General features: G+C 36.9%; 1 protein-coding gene across 1 annotated transcript in view; it reads right to left on the reverse strand.

Moving 5' to 3' along the window:
• kcng1 (potassium voltage-gated channel, subfamily G, member 1) overlaps positions 1 to 12,554 on the reverse strand; it is a 25,663-nt gene extending 13,109 nt beyond the window's left edge. The window contains exon 1 of the mRNA XM_084429039.1: positions 12,357 to 12,554. The gene's annotated coding sequence lies outside the window, so the exon portion shown is untranslated. The remainder of the gene's footprint in view (positions 1 to 12,356) is intronic.
• Between the last annotated feature and the right edge of the window lie 371 nt (positions 12,555 to 12,925).

Raw genomic sequence — 12,925 nt, forward strand, 5'->3', positions numbered from 1 at the left:
GCAGGATCTTTCCACTTGAGTAAGATAGCCCTACGAGCCAATAAGGAGGTAAAGGCCAATACTTTCAGCTTCACTTTAGGCAAGCCCAAATTCGGAGCAATGCCAAAAATGCCAGTAAAAGGGTTTGGTTCAATTTGAGGGTGAAGAACTTCAGAAATCGTTTGAAAGACTGATGTCCAGAACTCGTTCAAGGTGGGACACTTCCAGTACATGTGAAAGAGTGACGCAGGTGCGATCTGAAATCAGATTCAATTCTGAATGGCGCACAACCTTGTCATAACAGTACCATATCAGTAGTCCATATGACTGTTTTATTCAGAAGCCATATACAGTAGTTTTGTTGGTCATGAGACATGTAAATATCAATGCATCAAATCTAGTGCAATGCTTCTTGATGCGCCACATTTGTGATTTTTGGTGACTGAAATTTCAGCCTATTTCTCATTTAAACTGTTGTATGACGTCAGAAGACTTAGATTATAGTATGCGAGTTCGATTTATTGTGTGTTCTGGTCTCAGTATTTCATTATTCACAGTGCTTTCACCAATACGTTCTTCAAGATTTCTCTTCTACGAAAGAAAGAAAATCAACGGGTTTAGAACAACAAGAGGATGAGTAAATGATGACACAGTTTTCTTTTTGGTGAACCATCCCTTTTAAGGAACTACAGCACGGAAGGACAGAATGAAAGAGTGCGCGAGAAAAAGAGAGACCCTTTGAACCGCGGCGTTGGTAACAGTGAGTTTTCAAGCGTATATTTCTCTCTGACGCAGCGAGATCACAGCTTTGCTCCAGGGCTTTTTCTCCAGATTGCCTCTGAGTCACAAGACAGTGATTCTGCCAGTAACATGCTGAGCACACTTTCTAAACCTAACACTGCTAACCTTCATCATGTAGAAAACTGAACTCGGAAGATCTCAACCCTCTGCTTTCAAAGAACAGTGTTCCCCAAAATGAACATTCTGTCATCATGTCCTTCGAAATGATTTATCTTTCATCTGTGGAACACAAAAGGAGATATTTAGAGCAGAAGGTGAGATTCTCTTGACACCGCAACACAACATTATTAAAGTGCTATTTGAATAATAGTTATTCCCCAAGAGGACTGAGCTACTTGAGGAGAATAAGAGGTCTGGTAATGTGATATTTAGTATGCGGAGCACAGGAAGATTACAGGCGTCGCTTATTTACATAGCAAGATCTGGTGACTGTTGAAAGGCAAGAACAATCATCCTGTGACAGCCAGACAAAATTACTCAATTGGAAAATTGCTTGCGTGTTTAATACACTCAGCAGTCTTGCTCAATTTAATGGCAACAGTCTCCACGCTGCTTCTAATATATCAAAAACCCATCTAAATATTTAAATCAAAATCTTAATCAGCCAGAAAGAAAGTCTTACTGCCGCCATTTACCTTCAAATACATTTTTTTGGGGGAGTATTTTTAAGTATTTGTGCATATGTGTGAGTGCGCGCAAGCTTAATGTCAGAACAATAACTAGAATATCAGAGCTGGATCTCGTCAAAGTGATGGATAACATCTGGAATATCTCCTGGCTGATTTGTATGAGGTTTATTGAATTATCTATGGCTGATACTTATTTGCATGTCAAACACAGAAGCCAAAGCTTTTCTTCTGGTGCAACTTTGCACACAATAAAACATCCTCTCCGTTCTGTTAAACACGTCAAAACATCATCCACATAACCGAACATTAGGGCTGGCCAATATATTAAATGTTCATGATGATATAGAGTATTGTGGTGATTTATGGTGATATAAAATTGCACTTATTTTAATGCACTTTTTGTCTAAGGACAGTGTCAATTGACTAGCTGTTTTTAGAGATGGGAAATTTGAGTCATTGCCGGTCAAATACATTTCAATAAATCGATTCAGAAATTTATGATCAAATAAATCCAGTCTTGGTGAAAGTTTTTTGATTTCTTTCAAAAATTGAAAAAAATTGTACTGACCCCAAATTTTAAACGGTGGTGTATGTTGGTAATTATTGCTGTTTGTTACTATGCATTATTTTATTGATGCATTTAAATGAAAATGATAAAATTTCAGGGTTATTATAAAATTAAAGCCATAAAAAAAATAATAATAATTGTTGTTTGGAATGAAATAAATGTTAACTGAAATAAAACTTTTTAGTAATTTAGTTTAGTAATTGATGTCCTAAAACAACTAAAACTGTAATAAAATATATATAAACTATATAGACAAATTTTAAATAAGCAAAATTACTAAAACGTTAACTAAAATTAAAATAAAAAATAAAAAAACGAATTCAAAATATCAATAAAAAATAAGTAGTATCTCAATGATACTAAAATAACACTGTCAAATACCTTGCTTCCTTGTGCTAATTTAGCCAAAAACAATGCCTTCATTATTTTTTAACGTGTTTTAGTTTTTACATTAAATATTTTTAATCTACTTGGGGAAAAAAAACTACTTTTAAGACAAACACAAATATAGAGATTTATATCAAATTCATCACCTGCCAGAAAAAAGTTACCAGCTGTTCACCCAAACTACTGAACAGCTGGTAAAGTATTCTGATATCAATTTTGTGCATAATTTCCATTATGTTCATCGTCGCTATGCTACCTATTTTTGTACATACACTTCATATCCACAGTGCTCGCCTGTTATGATTAAGCAGGAAGATTCATTTTTCGGGTGATGATAGAACCGTCCTCCACGGTTGCCTGGTGAGACACTTGGCAAACGTCGCCCCACCCCCTCCCACGCATCTCATGCTCTCTTCTGGTGCGCCCACCCATCGTCTATGGGGTCCAGACTGCATCCTGGAGCTCTACGTCTTTATGACACCATCCCAGCTAACAAAAATATGTTTTGCTAATGTTCCAATTAAATTATGAAAATGTTTTGTTCTCAGAACATTCAAAACATATATTTAAATGTTTTTAAAATGATCAATTAAGGAATTGTATTGGAATATTAAAATGGGATTTAGATGGGAAAATGGGATTTTCACTATGATTGGCTCAGATCATCTACAGATCATGCTGGCTAAAAGTTATTAAAAGCTTTTTGAGAAACCCAATTTCGAATAACGTGCAAACAAGTTTAAAAAAGAGCACGTCAAATTGGATGTAAGGCTATATTTCTGCAACGCTTTCGAATATTGACACAAATCTTGGTTCATCACAAGCATTACCCGAGGCTACATGCAGTGCTTTGGCACAGCGCCACCCACTGGTCAGGAGATATGAAAAATGGCTATGTTTGCTAATAATAATAATAATTATAATAATGATTTGTTACATTTATATAGCGCTTTTCTGGGTCCTCAAAGCGCTTCACATATGGAAGGGGGGAATCTCCTCAACCACCACCAATGTGCAGCATCCACCTGGATGATGCGACGGCAGCCATATTGCGCCAGAATGCCCACCACACACCAGCTTATTGGTGGAGAGGAGACAGTGATGAAGCCAATCAGAATATGGGGATGATTAGGAGGCCAATGGCAAATTTGGCCAGGATGCCGGGGTTACACCCCTACTCTTTTTCGAAGGACACCCTGGGATTTTTACTGACCACAGAGAGTCAGGACCTCGGTTTAGCGTCGCATCCGAAGGACGGTGCTCTTTGACAGTATAGTGTCCTATTCACTTTACTGGGGCGTTAGGACCCACACAGACCACAGGGTGAGCGCCCCCTACTGGCCTCACTAACACCTCCTCCAGCAGCAACCTGGTTTTCCCAGGAGTTCTCCCGACCAGGCTCAGCCCTGCTCAGCTTCAGTGGGCAACCAGTCTTGGGCTACAGGGTGATATGGCTGCCCAAAAATCATACAACTTTTAGTTCAGTGCAGCATACCGAGTCGAATGATACCAATAATCCCACATTAGCCATTCTGGGACATTTTTGATTCATTTTTGCCCATTTTAATGAAACTGTTCTGTATAGGCTGCTTGAGTCATACCGAGAACAATGATACCAATTGTGCTATATTTGGTCGAACTTGCTGTCCGCCATTACATTTTTTTTTTGAAAACCTGCTTTTTCAAACTCCTCCTAGACCGTAAACCAAAACTGTTCTCGAATAACGAACTCATCAGCAAATTTGACGGCTTGGTGCCAAGCTGATTCTGAGGCTGTAACTCTGCAACACTTTGCCATATAGAGGGTTGCGTGTGACGTCACCGTCGGCCGGAGTGACTGCGGTCACGCCCACTGAGTGGCAAAAACACTGAGCGGCAGCATTGGTTTTCAGCGTGAATGCCGCGAAAAACACACAAAACACATCTAAAACGGGAAAGAGTTTAGAGATTGACTATATATAGATTTGACAAGAAATCTGAGGTGTATTTTTACACACTGCCGAAAGCTAAAGAACAGAGAAGCAAATGGACCGCTGCAATTCACAGAGACTCCAGGCAGCGAAACGTGGATTTGCAGTTATCATTTTGTGTCAATATGCTGAATTGAGTAAAATCATACCCTATATATTGTATTGTTCAAATATTGTATTGACAACTCATCAATTAAATATGTACCATCGTATATTCTGCCTAACTGGACGTTTTTAAATAAACACTGACAAATCTGAAATTGATCACACGGATTTAGACCTATATTGTATTTATATAAAGCGTTCACAGGCAAATTTGCTTTATGTATTTCCCCCGCATCGAAATCAGGGACATTTAAATGTCAGGAAACACGATTCCTGGCTGGATGTCAATATCCATGAATCACTGGATCTTTGGTAAGTTGTGAGGAACACTAAATCGAGTCCAACCTTTAGTTTAAACTGATAATTATTTGTTTCACTCACGTTTTCGCAGTTTCCCCAATTAATTCCAGTCATGAAGCAGCTCTTCTGCCACTCAGTCCGGCTTTTCCCGGAAGGGAAGTGATGTCAATGCATACCCTCTACTGACACAAACCTTTGTACATATGTGTCATTGTCTGCTCCCACTGACCACACAACATCAATTTGGTAACAGAGGTCAAAAGTGCTAAGCAATTTAATCATATTACAAGTGATTGTATATGTGATTTTTCAGCCATTTGGACTAAAATAATATAAAAATGCCTTCAATTACTCATTGTTGCATTAAAAAGAGCTTAAGTACTAATCTCAAAGATCATAGCTCATTATTTTTGTTCATTAAATGACTCACACTAAGTCAGACAACAGATTTTTTAGTTATTCTTACACGTACGCCATCTGGAAAAACCATCATTCTCAGCGTGAACGATCTTCCTTTACCAAAGACACACAATATGAAGGAGAGAAACCACATTCATTGTCTCTCCACAATCCTGAACACTGCATAACGCAGTTCTCTCCTCATCTGTAACTCTGACACTTGTAGCTCGCAGCAGAGAATATTCCCCGCAACAGATCGGCATAAGTGCATCTCTTGAACCGTCTTTCTGCACAGACTCTATGTATACACAACACATGTTCAACATCGGGATGCTCAGGTCCAACAGCGCCCGCAGCCATGCTCATATCGTAAGACATCTGCTTACATCAACTCGATCGGGAATCGGAGAGAGAAAGAGAGAGAGAGATTTTTTTTTAGATATTAGTGGGTGGATTTAATAAATCGCTGAATATATTGAAACAAGAAACATCTTCGGGCTATAATTGCTTTCCCTTCCTCTCATGTGTCCACCATACATAAAACAGTCTCTCGGCTTCGCAGTGGTTCAGCAAACCTCTCCATCTTCTCACTGTACTTAACCTTTGCCACAGCACTGCTTCTATTCCTGGCAGGTTTTCAGCACATCACCGGCAGAGATGCATTGCATAGCAGTCTATGTTTTCACTTAAATTCCAGCGGCTGGGTCATCCTAATCTCTATTTGTGCACTAATGGCTCAGGTTATTAATGCATTGTTGTAGGCAAAAATGTATGATAGGGTCACGATGCAAACCTCCTCGATACGGATGATCAACACACTACTGGGTAAATCGCAACAGACCTGTCAGGAACATGTTCAAGGTCGTATGTCACTTCAAAATCAAAAGAACATGTCATTTCATTTTTGCTTTTTAGGATCTGATTTTTCACATTGTGAAAAGTAACAATAAATCATGCAATGCCAAGTTGCATTAATGTCATCCAAAGCAAAAAAATATATATATATCATATAATAAAATATCTTAATTTCTCAATTCTCATTCTCATTACTGCAATGCATTAAACACAATCAATTATTTTAAATGTAAAAGATTTATATGTGATGACAGTTGTGTTTATATGTGATGGCAGTTGTATATGTTTTTGACTAATTAAATCAAATGCATTTTTACAGTTTTACAATATTAATGAGAATGTTACGAGAATCATCACTGAAACTAATGGAAATGACAAAAATATATATTTTTAAATGTCTAGATGCATCATAGTGAAAATAATTAGTGGAGAAATGTGCTTAATTGTCATGAAAAATAATGCATAAATAACATAAATAATAAACAATATATATAATTGATTTAATATTTAAAATTATATACATAACCTTTTTGTTAATAATTTGCTTTATTAGTCTAAATTATATTCAGTGCAACAAATACAGCCATCATATATAAATACTTTACATTTAAAATTAAATAATAAAATATAATATATATAAAGTTATATACATTCTAATGTGAAATGCGACGTGCTTTTTTAAGAAATTCACCTTATTAGGAATTAAATTAATACTGTATTTGTGTTTCAATCTATATAAAATTCAATTTTTACAAAATATAGGCCTATATCTTTTTGCCACACATATTTGAAAGCAATGATCCGAAATATTAACGCAAAATAAACATCCTTGAAATTTTTGCATTCCTAACAAATGACTCACTTTAATTTCCCAGGAAAGGAAACATTGAACCCTACAAACATGTCGTCTGATCACTTTCTGTTTCTTTCTCTTGCTCTTTTCTATATTCTAATTGTTTTGTGTTCAGCTGGATCGTAGGACTGCACAGACATCAACATAAATTACGTAAATGATTACATAAGGAATTGTCCAGCAGTTATGTGCATTACCACACGGTTCATGCAGTTATTATCCATCTCCTGTGTGACACCAACAGGCCAAACTCAGTGAGTAATCTCCATTATGTCCAAGCACTTCCAGGATCGGAAACCACAGCGGCCCGTAACGGGTGTCAGTCTGAACAGTGTCATGGCTTCAGCGGATCTCTATTAGCTGGACAGCACATATTAAAGAGGAATGAGAGACAGAAAGCCAGCGTAGAACAGAAAATGTGTTTGAAGGAGAACGAGAAACAAGAACAGCAACATCCAGTGTTATTGGATGGCGTCGACACAGCGGAAAGCACTTCATCTGATGAGATAGATTGAAATGTGCGGACTCTTCAAACTTCAAACGAGAGGCTTTGAGACGGGAGCCGAGGGTGATGAATTCGAGGCCGCCTGGTGTCACTTCACTTATTCTTTTAGATATTGTCAATGATAAACTCCTGTCCTGCAGAGTGGCCTTCAAAACACATTTACTTCACCATCATTCACAGGCTGTCGGCTGGGAATAAAGCGACTTGGAGAGGATGAGAATGACAAAGCACTGCAGGACATTACAAACTCTCAGCTGCACTTTATACACATTATGAGAATAATCCCAAAATAATTCTGTCATTATTTACCCATTTTGTTCCAAACCTATATATGAGTTTTTATAAAAAGCTCTTTTCCACACAACAACAGTTACCATTAATTTTTTTTATAAAATAAATGGCAACACTTTACAATAAGGTCTCATTTGTTAACATTAATAAATAAATAAACTAACAATAGCAATTTTTTCCATCATTTATTGAGCTTTCTTAATGTTAGTTCACCAAGCATTAACTAATGTTAAACAAAACATTTGATTTGAAAAATGTATTAGTTAATTTTGAGATTAACATATGCAGAAGTATTATTCATCACTATAGTTAATTATTGTAATTAACTAATGGTAACAGATGAAACCTTATTCTAAGGTGTGACCAAATAAGATATACCATAAACGTGGTCCATTACTAAATGCACTATATAAATGGTCAATATTTGGGATTAATGTAGGTGCACCATTTTTTAATCTGACTGCAAATGAGATTTAATAGCTTTGATGAAGAGCAAGATTCCCAGAAAATAACTTATTTTTCAGTTTTGTTGCACAAGATCATTTGACTTGTAGTGCATGATGATATAACTTGCAAGGACTAGTTTTATGGTTTTTTTTGAGTCCTTTTTAAACTGTCATATAAACTGCCATATAAATATAAATAAATAACACAATTTACATTTAATCATTTAGCACATGCAGTTTATCAGAATACAGTTGGAACAACATGAGTAAGTAATAACAGAATTAAACTATTCTCCCAGTAGAATGGAACAAATTAACCTCCAGTGTTAACCAATCATCTAGTCACATGGCATTTATGCCTCAGGTGATTGGCTAAAACAAGGAGGTGGAACTGAATTCAGATTCCAAAACTCATACTAGTCTTGCGGCCAATGAATTTACAACAAAATCACTAAGAAACACTCTGCAGACCCCAAAAGCAGGGCAGCTAATGTCTGAGAATATAAACTGCTTCTCACTTCAATAATAATGTAGTTCGAAAATCTGCAGACTCACCATCATCACTACCTGTGTGTTACGGTACACGAGAAGACCCCTAATCATAAGCGCTGCAAACAGGGAATGACCATTATAATTGCAATATCCTGACCACAGTTCACAATTACGCTGCACATAAAGGTATGAAAAGACATTAACCCAGCTCATTAAAACCAGCCCTTTTTCAATACACACGAAGCTGATGAAGCCCTTTGTCATTGTAAATCACTAAAGCTCTCGGGGACGTGTTCTTTGAACCTGAAATTGCAGTGAAAGGACATAAAACTGGCCCCTGAGCAGATCCCAGCAAAACCAACTATGGGTTTAAAGTCACAGTTACCCAGATTTTCTCTTTTAATACACTTTCCTGGTTTTAAAGGGATACTTCACCCAAAAATCACCCTCACCCTCAAGTTGTTCCAAACCTGTATGAATTGATTTAAAAATGACTTCCGTAGTATTTTTCTTCCATACTACGAAATTCAATGCGTATTTGGTATTTGGTTATCTTATTTTGTGTTCAGAAGAAGAAAGAGACTCGTATGCTTTCACTCAGAATTTTCAGCATCATTACTCCAGTCTTCAGTGTCACATGATCCTTCAGAAATCATTCTGATATGATAATTTGCTGCTCAAAAAATATTTATGATTATTATCAGTGTTGAAACAATTGCGCTGCTTCATATTTTTGGGGAGAATTCTTCAAGAATGGAAAGTTCAAAAGAACAGCATTTATCTGAAATAGAAATCTTTTGTAACATTATAAATGTCTTTGCTGTCACTTTTGATTACTTGAATGCATCCTTGCTAAATAAAAGCATTACCTTTACAATGCGAATGTTAAAATGCATTGAACACTCAAGCAAGTTAAATTGTATTTTTGGTCAACTCCAATTAGTTCTATTAAACCTATGAGACAGCACTAATATTAATGTCTTTCTACGCTCTCAGTAATTATATGGCATTTGAAAAATGATTTTCCAAAATAACACGGCAAGATCTAGGTCCTTAAAACAGTATAACGCGCTAAAGCAACACTAAGGTCATGGGTTTGATTCCCATGAACGCTAAATAGTCGCTAGAAAAGAACCTGTTAAATGCATAAATGTAAATGCAGTTAGGGTGAGGAAAAGCTGCTGTTCCTTCCCTGTAGTCGAATCAATCTGAACTCCTACAGGTTTATGCAAAACCTTTGTTTGTAGAGATCTAATCTCTTCTCAATAAACTCACAGTGCGAGTCCATTTCTCATGCGAATAACTGGAGAGAAAGTTGTCAGAGACACGCAGTGAATCACTGTCTTGGTTAAACAGATAGACTCATTTTTATGTCAGTCATTTTCAGACTTGAAATTCATAATATGCAAATGAAACATCAAGCTACCAATCCGAGTTACCAATACACCACGACGATGATTCAACGAGAGGACACGTTCCCACCTTGGGAAAATGATGACCACTCATTCCCACTCATGGCCCTAGATGCCACTCAACCACCAAGAAACTCTTTCACATTCAGATAAGTGTACTTCATTATGACTAAGTGTCACCAACTCTTCCCAAACCACCCACAGTGAGATGTATAACCCTGGATGTGTTGATATGTGCTAACAGAACTACAGTGAAGTCCAAAAGGCACACTGCTTTCATACAACTTTTTTTCATTGCAGATTATTTTCTCAGCATAAAAATGTAAGTACAAAACATCCCTGGAGCTACACCTTCACCTAATGATCATGTTCTCCAGCACGATTTGAGATCTTGAGCTTCAGTGAAATCAAGAACCTGACCTTTCGCGAGTCTTTAATTTGACTCTTTTTACATCATAACCTTTTCTTGTTTTACATTTTTTTATGTGGTTTCAGGCTTTTGGACTCTGTTGTACATGTATTCACCTCATGCTATTTCATAGGAACAATTAAATTGATCAAAAGCCCAAATAGATCCTGATGTTGATTGAATGCACTGTAAATGCCAGAAAAGAATAGAAATATGCACTAGCTTTACACACGACCAAATCTAATAGAAAATATTTAACAGCAAGTGGTGCAATTCAAAAAGTCAAACGCAGGGCTTGAACATTACGAGATGCATTTGTGAATTCTGGATAAATGGCGCTGTTAAATTAAACCAATTTGACTCATCCTGACTGCTGTCATTTGGTAATGGCATCGTATTTGTCTTCCATCAGACGGATTGACTGTCACACACTGTGTACTCATCAAACACAGGACAAGCGTGCATCTATAATGTGCCACGAAATGGACTTTGGGATTGAAATTGAATCCCGCTCATGAAGATTTGTCAGTTCTCGGGACAAAACAAGCATAAGAATGAACATGAGTCACAGTAATTAGATACAAACTGTTGCAATTGCTATGACAAAACAGCAACGCTATTGCTGTAGTAAAGAGATTTCATATCAAATACGTATATATCTCATATTAAACATAAAAAGGTGCACAGCAAGCACCATAGTACTGTTTATCTACACGCTAAACTACAAAATAGATTAAATAATTGTGAAAATGATTATGCAGTAAGGTGAATACATTTTAGAAGTTCAATATATTGAATATTTAGGGCTAGGGCTGTCAATTGAATTGAATACAAATGAATTATATAAAAAATAAATGCAATAGTAGAGTTTGTCTGACCATCAAACCAATTCAAGCTGATTTGTACCATCATGTTTTACGAATGTTCGATGGGAACACACTGCACCAAACAACGCAGAAGACGACATTTTTAAGAACAAGAACAACCTTGGACCCCATTAACTTTCATTTTATGGACAGAAAAAAACACACACATTTAAAGACATTTGAGCACATGGAAAGAACATGTTGTGTGTGAACAGACTCTAAATCCACCTCAGGTACAAATACAACTGAATTAATTTGTGTTGCCTGCAGGCCCGCAGAATGATAAAAATAAACAATCTATTGATTTCTAAAGCCACTTTTATCCATTCAATGCTTTGCCACAATAACATTTCGCCATTGTTTACTCATCCTCATGCTGTTCCAAACTGACTTTCTTTCTTCTGCAAAACACAACAGAAGATATTCTGAAGAACGCAGGGAACCGAACGACATTGGACCCCATTGACTTTCACTGTAAAGACAAAAACACACTGAGACATTGTTTAAAATATCTTCGTTGCATTCCACTGAAGAAAGAAAGTCATACAATCCTGGGAATCAAACTGTCCCTTTAAATTGTGATAATTTAAGGGCTTTCCTGAGCAAATATTTGTAAATAATTGTGAGTACTTTGATTACTAATCTGCATATCATACAAAAAAAAAAAAAAAAAAAAAAAAATTTTTTTTAAATAAGCCCTATAATATTGTACAATATATAGGAAAATATCATGAACAGAAATATGCAGCAGAAGAAAAAAAAAAAGCACTATGGTGGATGATGGTTATGCACTGAAATTTCCACCGATATTATTTTATCTTCTCTCGTTCGTGCTCAGTCCACAAGCTGCAGTCCTACTAGCCCTGATCTGATTTGGGCAGCCCGTACTAGCGCAGTACTTCACTGACTCACAGGACACACGTCCACTGCGTGTTTCCTTTCAAGCTAATCTTTGGTTAAAAAAAGATCTTTTCGCCTGCATTCTCTGATTAAACTTCCAGCACAACAACAACAACAACAACAAAAAAAAACTGCAAAAAGCAGAAAAAGAAAACAGCATGCACACCAACATTAGTTGGAAATACTTACCGTAGTTCATCTGTAGTTGAGAGTGTTCATGCTGTCTAGGAATGAAAGATTCTTTCTCTTTTACTATAAAAGGAGAAGGAAAAATGCAGTCTGCGTTCCAACTCTATCTGATCCCTCAACAGGCTCTGGAGCTTCTGGAGTGCTGGCGGCACATTTGATGATATGAGCAACAGGCTTCAGCTCCCTCCCTCTTTACACACACATCAACAGCTCTGACATCAGAGGTGGGATGTGCCATTATTCTAAGAGCTTTTGAGAGATATCCATAGCAACCAACCACCGTAGGAAGGATTCCTTCTTTCCGAGCAGGAATTGCCAAGTGTCTTTGAGCTGACGGGCACATATGCATCCCCTTCAGCGCGGAGTGATTTTCAGGGGGTTTCATTGTATCATTATCATTTAGATGGCTCTACATCAGCTCAACATATGCTTGAGAACTGCTGCATGCATTTCTGGATATGTGCATGACTTTTAAACAGCGCAGGAAGATATTAGAGCAGGCAATGGGAGAACAAATATTTGAATGTTTTTCAATTTTGGAATCAAAATTGACTACGGCTGCCCCCTAA

Source organism: Rutilus rutilus (genome assembly GCF_951802725.1).
Source record: "Rutilus rutilus genome assembly, chromosome: 13".
NCBI classification, from domain to species: domain Eukaryota; kingdom Metazoa; phylum Chordata; class Actinopteri; order Cypriniformes; family Leuciscidae; genus Rutilus; species Rutilus rutilus.